Source organism: Frankliniella occidentalis, unplaced genomic scaffold (genome assembly GCF_000697945.3).
Source record: "Frankliniella occidentalis isolate FOCC.00 unplaced genomic scaffold, Focc_3.1 Scaffold28, whole genome shotgun sequence".
Classification (NCBI taxonomy): Eukaryota; Metazoa; Arthropoda; class Insecta; order Thysanoptera; family Thripidae; genus Frankliniella; species Frankliniella occidentalis.
Window position 1 is genome coordinate 1,086,825 of NW_026267158.1, and position 7,806 is coordinate 1,094,630.

A 7,806-nucleotide genomic window follows, 5' to 3' on the forward strand; every position below is an offset into this window, starting at 1 on the left:
GAGGGAGGGAGGATCATGATGCTATAAGCCCTCTCGAGGTCGTGGATAACGGCAATACCTGCAGCCCAGTCCGTTTAGCGTAATCGTGTCTGGCGCCACCCGACCGGACCCGACCGCCCGGCCGTGTTACTGTTCAGGAGTCCATCGGTCACTACGGTGGCGTGTTTAACAAACGACTTATTGTGCCCCAGACGCTGTTCATGAGAACTAGCCGTTACGACACTGCCAACTTTCACCACGCTGGCCCTCTCGGCGCCTGGTGGGTAGGCAACATCTTGCCTACAATGCATGCGTGTAGTGCAGTGTAGCCTACCCCGAGCGTCGCAGGCGCTGACCCCCCTGTAAGTTGCCGCATGAATCTTGGGAAGTACGAATAGTGCGCACTTTCTGGGCGCCATGTCCAGAGATGATATGAACTAAAACCCGCACTGAGGCCTGGTAAGTTGTTCGCATAGTCTCAGTAACACGCCACAGCAAAGACGTGCACAGTGCCGCAAACGTAGAAAATGTCGTCAGGGTACGTGCTCGTCATTGAACATTCCGAACGTTTACGGTGTGTTGGTGCCCGCTCAACTTCCCCAGCGAGGTCGGCCCTGGTCCGGTGCTGCTGTGCTGCATCATCGCGGTTGGAGCCGCCCCGCGGGCCGAGGGCCGCGCCTGCCTATGGTCTCGCTGACGACCCCCGACGGGACCCAATTCTATTGCGAGGTGTCACGCAGGTCTTGTTTATGGGCCCCCTCCCTCTCCCGCGCTCGAACATCCCTCCGCGGCAACGGTTAGCGCCCGCGAGCTACATTGTTCAACAACTAAGTTAGCTCCCCTGCGACGCGCCCGGAGCATTGATACCGCCCCCTAATAGTTTACGCCACCTCCCGGCCGGAGCTACCGACTCGACTCTGAACCTCGGGCTGAAGCATTGATGGCCGAAACTCTCCCGCTTGAGACATCGCGAGGTGTCGCCTGAGCTGGTCAACAATTTCGAGCGCCACACAGCACACACTTTAGAACGGCCCGCGTGGAGGAAGTCCGATACTAAATATAAAGCGAAACGCGAACCTCGATCAAGCCGACTTTGTAGCAAGGCTTCGCGCACAACACGCAGAGAATGAGGTGGTATCTCGGCCTCGGGCGGCCCGTGCAACGTGAAGGTAAATAATGATGCCCAACCCTCAGGCAAGTCCCTCCAGCCCGGCCTCCCCTAGGCTCTCTTCCTCCAGGACCGTCTCACCGCGCCCTCCTCGAATCCCTCCTGTAGGCCTTCCTGCAGGCCCTCCGCCTACCTGAGCGCCGGGTCGCATTCATCAGCGAGCCACACCACACCTAGCATAGCGGTATGCAAATTGTGGGTTACTAGTCCCCCCCCCCTTCTCTCTCTCTCTCACTCTGGTCTGGGACGTGTCGACCGCGACACATCATCCGTTCCTCCTCCGCCCTCCGCCCCCCGTCCCCCGGTGCAATGTGGTTGTTGTACTAAGGCGACCCCTCCGGCTGCCCCTCGGTGGTGTGGTTTAGGCGGGGCTACCCGGCACACTACGAAAAGGTGGCTGCTGTGCTCCTCGAAGGGAGATACATCCCCCTCCCCCTCCCCTCCCCCGGTCCCAGGCCCCCGCAGAGCCCCTTCCGGGGCCCTTTAGACCGACCTATTCTCCTCGCCAGCCACGGCGGTGTGGTGGACTTGAGCCTTTGGCCCGCCTTCCTGAGTCTCCAAGTTGTGGCCCATCCTGCCCTTCCCCCGCCGACCCCCCGAGCAGCGGGGCCCACCGGGATTGTCTCGCTTGCTGACACTCTTGTAACGAGGGAGCCCCCGCGACCCCAACCCCAACCCCCCTTGCCCTTTCGCCTGCCTCCCCGCGCGCTCGGCTGCGCCCTCTCTCTGCCGCTCAACTGCGCTCCGGAAGGGAAAATAAATGCGTTTTTAGGTGGTCCTGCGGGCGCGCGCGTCCCCGCCGCGTCCCCGCCGCGTCCCCGTCGGGTGATCCAATTACCAATGGGGCGCACCGCCCTCCAGAAATCAGCCGCACTGACTGGCGTTTCAATTAGGGCTGGAGCCGCAGAGGGGCTCGGCTCTATTTTTCAATCAGACAGACGGCGGCGCGAGAGAACACCTATCCAGGGCGCGCGCGGCTCGCCGGGCGCCCGGCGAGTTTTCTTTTTACGGCCTCTCCGTGTGCTGAGCGGCCCACCCGGGTCCTGGCCGAGCCGGGCCCGCGGCACACAAACTGATGGCCAATCTGCTCCCGCCGGGTCGGCCATCGGCTGACCATCGGCCGCCCATCGGCCGGCCATCAGCCCGCGCCCCGCCGCCGCCGGGGAGCTGCTCGTGCGGGCCCCGGGGCCCTCAGGACCGATTCATTGCCATTCCGCCATTCGCTGTTAAATCCAATAGCCGTACCGCCCGACACGGCGCTCAGCGGCCAGCATCACCACACGCCCCACGGGGACCAGGGGGCTTTAGTCCACATAGATGGGTTTCCGCTCTGTTTTTTCCGTGATTTTATTCGCAACGCTCTCCCCGTCTACAACGGGGTGAGCCCGACGTTAAGCCAGGTCGGGGGAGCTGGTCGCCCCCCGGCCCCGGCGGCCCCAACGGCAGGTGATGCTGGCCCTGGGCTGCCCGCCCGGTGGCGCGGCGGGGCGGCCGGGGGGCGGACCGGTCGGCACTACGGGCCAGCTTCACAACGGCGATAAAGACGCAGTAACGAGGGGGTTAGACACACACTGACCCACTGCAGCCCCTGAATGGGGGAAGAGCCAGACCGGAACCAAGTTGCTGGCTGCCCAAGTAAGCCAGTAAACGCAACGACAGGTGTCAAGACAACGCCAGAGACCAAAACACCGTGCAACCGCATGTGTCCGTTTTGCGCCCGTCAAATTATCGCATGCGTAGATTACCAGGCGGATGGCTGACATTGTTGCCCTGGCAACCACACCAGGAGGCTGATCAACCCCACGCACGCTTGTAGTTATACTGTCCCGCGTGCAGCTGAGCAGTCGGGTTGCCTATCCGATCGGGGCCGTAAGGCGCCGTGGTCATCAAAACGACGGTATGCATACTCACCGACACGCCTGCATGCTGCACAGTACAACTACGAAAGAACGTGGGGTTGATCAACCACCTGGTGTGGTTGCCAGGGCAACACTGTCAGCTGCACAACCCTGACAAGAGGCACGGAGTGAGTGCTGGACCTCACCTTGCTGGGCCCGTCCCGCTTGCGCAGCAGCTTCCGACAGGACGGCGGCGGCTCGCTGACATAGGACGGTAGGTTGTCGGGCTGGAGGCAGGAGGCCGTGCACTTCCTGGACTTGGCCGAAGAGGCCGCCGCCGACTTGGTCGTGGACTTGGACGGAGGAGGCGGGGCGGCGGCGGTGTCCGCGTCGTGCACCTGGCCGCCGCAGCAGCACCGCAGCAGCAGGCAGCGGGGCGCCATGCCATCGCGGGCTGCAGCTGCAGGTGGGGCTGGTGCCCGGGCTGGTGGCGCTGCCGCGGACCCGAGGCCAGGCCACACCGGCACGGCTATCGCGGCGTGCAGCGTGCCGAGGGGCCGCGGCCCAGCGAGGTCCACGGAGGGGCGTGCGCCTGGCGTTCGCCTGGCGACGCGCGCTCGCCGACTGCGTGCTCCAGCCAACAGCGGGGCTCCGGCGGGCTCCAGGCAGGCTCCAGCTGGACAGTCCGCCCCAAGAGCGCGCGCCTGTTAGGCGCCACCACCCCCTGGCGGGTGCCACCCCCGAGCCGCGGCGCACCCGCCCGCCCGCGCGGACTGTCCCGCAGCCCAGCGCGCCGGCGCCACCGCCCTGCTGTTGCTGTGGAGGCTGCGTTGCCATGGAGACGCGACGGGACGCCATCGGCTCCCGGCGGCTCCCGCCCTGGTGGAGCTGGCGGCCACCCCACCGACCCGACCGACCCTCCAGCATCGAGCCAGAGGCGCCAGCGGGCCGCGGCCGGGGCCCCTCTCCCTCTCTCTCCCACCTCCGCGCAGCACCGGGTGCCCCGTGGAGGGCCTCTCACTCGCTCCCGTGGCGTATTCCTGCAGGAGTCCTCCCCGCCCTCCCCGCCCGTCCCGCCTGCCCTGTACCTCGCCACCCCGTGGACCATCTATCATCCTCCGCAAGTTTCAGAGAGTGTGTATCCTCCACCGTACCCCTTCTACCCGCCCCACCCACCCACGCCCACGCGTACTAAGCCCCGCCGAACCCGCAGAGTCAGTCAGAGCCCCTCACCAATACACGCGTTATTAGATTTCCCAATTCCAAAGCCTATGCATCATCAAAATTTCAGGCCCCATTATCTTTGCTGACTTTTTAAGCCCGGGCGCGGCTCTCTCGCCCCGCGGCGGTGGTCGGGGGGGCGGCCGGGGGAAATGCGAGGCGATGTGGATTCCTGTGGATGTTGCTCCCCCGCCATGCCTCCCTTCACCGCGGCCTGTTATTTCCTTTCGCCCGGCGGCGCGCGCTTTTTGTGGGCGTATTACACGGTTTGTGGCGCGCGCGCGCGTCGCTTTGGCTGCCAGCCCCGCCGGGGCGCCAGAGGTACCGCGCACAGACCAACAAACAAGCACCAACAACAAAAATTGCCTTCGGTAACATAATTAAAACTTTAGCGCGCTTTCTCCCTGTGTGTATATAATTTTCGTGGAACGTGAGATAATTGGCGAGAAAAGGGAGAAAGATGAAATGAAAAGTGGGGCAGGCGACTGCCGAGCCGAGGATGGTGGTTGGTGACGTGAAGGACAGAAGGCTGGGCGTTCAAACATGAAATGTTTTTTTCCGACCAGAACATCCGGTCGCGAATTTTGGTACCGTGGAACTACCAGGGCTGGCGTTTACCTTGAAGACAATAGAAAGCGTGTTGGCTGCGGACGCCGCGCGGTGCGCAGGTGGCGCCCGGGCCAGGTCGCGGAAAGAGAAACAAACGACTCGGGGTTGGTCTGGGCTGGGCCGGAGGGGCCTTGCTGCCGTTTGGCAAGGTGCCTTCGCCTCTGCATCACCCTACTAGGCTCTCCACAGCCGCGCCCCGGCGCCCCGCACAAAACAACAAAAACCGACTTTGGCTTTGGCGGAAGGCGCGCAGGCCGGCCAGGGCCAGGGCGCCGTGAAGGCGCCCTAATGAGAAAATTAGCGGGAGGCTAGAGTGAAACAAGAGTGGGAAGTTGGTGTAGGGCGCAAGCGAGAGGAGAAAGGGGGAGGAAGTGGCTGCAGGAGGGAAGGCGGCGCCCCGCCCCGCGCCCCGCGCCCCGCGATCCGAACCCGCGCCCCGCGACCCCCCAGTATGTCTGCGCTGCCTGCCCATCAGGAGGGGAAACAAAAGCCACCTTTATGAAATTCGAAAAAGGTAATATCGGGCCGCAGGTCGACCAGACCGGGGAATATAAAAACATAAAAGAAGGGGAAAAGGGGACAAAATAATCCCTCCTCGTTTATTGGAAATACTTTGTCGAGAAAAGTTTTTTTCCCTTTCCGTCCTGGCTTCCTTTCATCTTTTATATCGCCTGACAAGGCAGCCGGCCCCGTGCCCCGCCCCGCCCGTGAATGTGTGTGGGCGTGCCAAAAGGGCTGCCCGGCCCGGTCGGGCCGCCTGGCGCCAGAAGCGGCTAGCGGCTCCTCCAGGGCCCCGCAGCAACCATCGCGGAGGCTGTTGGCTGGTGTCGCAACTACAGAGCTGGACAGCTACAGCAAGCTACTCCAGCCGTCGTGTCGCGGCTGCACGCGGCAGCCTGGTGGGTAGGCAACCCATCGTGCTCGCGTGCGAGAGGGTGGTCCGCCTCTCCGGGGACTTCCCCCTCCCCCGCCTCGGCTTGACATAGTATCAGGCACCGAGCCGTGATTGTGCCACCAAAAACAACCGATACGTGTGTGTAGGTATGTAAAGAACGGCTCCATGCAGAACGGTCTGTCGGTCGGTGTTGTATTGCCGAACTCTACAGAACCCAAGACTATGACGTTGAAATTATCCTGGACCTGGACATCAGCCCTCGCAAGTTATCTTCTTCCAGAACAAGCAAGACGTGCCCGACCCCAAACACAAAATTTGTTCTCGACGTATCCGCCAGACAGACACCGTTCTAGTCATGGAGTAAAGAGCTTCGCTTTTCGCTTAATCACTTGGGTGAATTCCTGTTTGTTTTTTAGTTGGGACCCTCCGCAAGCCCTGCAACTTGAAGTGAAAGGGATTCAGTGTGTACTGTACGCTCGTCCGAGAGGGAACATTTTCTCCCCACTCTCTCATCTCCCTTCATGTCGATAATCTTCGTGGCGGTCTTGTTCTCGTGGTGCACACCTGCGCGCGCTGGCCGAGGCCGGGCCCGAGCCTCTGCCAAGTCCCATTACCCTTGCGCCCTGCCGGTCCTGCCGGCCCTGCCGGCCCTGCAGATCCTGGCGGGGGTGAACGAGCGCGGGGTTGGTCGAGGCGGGGCCGCGGGCCCGGGCCGGGCGCGGCGCGGGCCTGCACTCCAGGACCTGGCCGCGGCTACGGCCTTCGGCACGGACCCGACCCGGACGTCTTGGCGTTGGCCGCCGCTCAGCGCCGATATTTATCGCCGCAATATCGCCACTCCGGGCAAGAAAGGGAGGTCAGCTCAGCCGCACCGCAAATGAATCACACAAAAGCAAACAATAAGTTTGCTCTCCCCGTGGCCGTTTCGGCACCCAGTCACTGTTGCCGTTGCCAGTCGCCGTTGGCGATGGCCTCAGTTTCTCGGAGAGTCACTTGGCGTGGTCCTGCGGGACGCCGGCGCCTGGCGCCTGCCTCCTCGGCCGGCAGCGGGGAGAGAAGTATAGCCAAACCCGGCCCTCCTTTCTCTTTGCGAGCGGCAGGGTGTGCGAAAATATCCACCCGCAACACCCGGTATTCATGAGATGAAAATGAGGTTCGCTGGTGAAAAATGGCGTCATGCAGGATTCAAAGACGGTAGTGGAAAGAAGAAAACTGCTCAACTCCATTTCTCTCTCGCCACCCTTCTCCAGAAGGGCGGACGTGCACTGCACCTGGACCTGCTGGCCGTACCGTACATCCAAAATGAGACCATTAATGGTGAAAGTTGACTGGACTTTTATTTGAAAAATAATCTCAACACGTTGATGAGTGGGACACGAATTCAGTAACCGCACCATAAGACCCTAGTCTTATGACCGCACCCTGCAGTACGGGCGGGCTTGCCTGTCGCCCCTGACCACCCCTGACCGTGGCGTCTTACGGGAAGGGCGAGTAGGCAATCTGCCCGCATGTAGGAATGCGGTGCAACATACCGGCGAGAGTGCGCGCGAGAGTGCGCGGGGTTAGTTTGCCACCTGGTCCTGGTATCAGGAGGCTCAATAATTGCCGATAAGTCACTTAGTCCCACAGAGCCTCTATATGAGCTCCTTCCAAGTCCCGTCATTTCCAGCCGGCCGATAAGCAGCCCTCGCGGTTAAAACAACCCGAGCTGTTCTCTGTTTGCCTCGCCCCCTGAACCCCCTCGCATCTTGCTCACGCAGACACACCAGCTGGCTCGACCCGGTAGGGGGATGAGTTGGGAGGGGGGGGGCAGGGCACGCGCGTGTCCCGCTCCGGTGGGCTCGCCAGCAGGCGAGTGGCCGCGAGCGCGAGTGCTGTAATAACCACCTCTTCCCGAGGACAGTCGAGAGCCGGCCGCGAGCAGCGCGAGGCCGAGGCCGAGGCCTCGACGCCCTAATCCCGCAGCAGCAGAGCAGTAGGACAAGAAGAGAGAGAGAGGGAGGTGTGTTCGGCACATCAGGAAACCCATGCAGAGCTCGGCCGCAGTGCCCCCCAGGAGCCCCGGTGCGGCGGGTCAGGCCCGCCAGGCCGCGCCG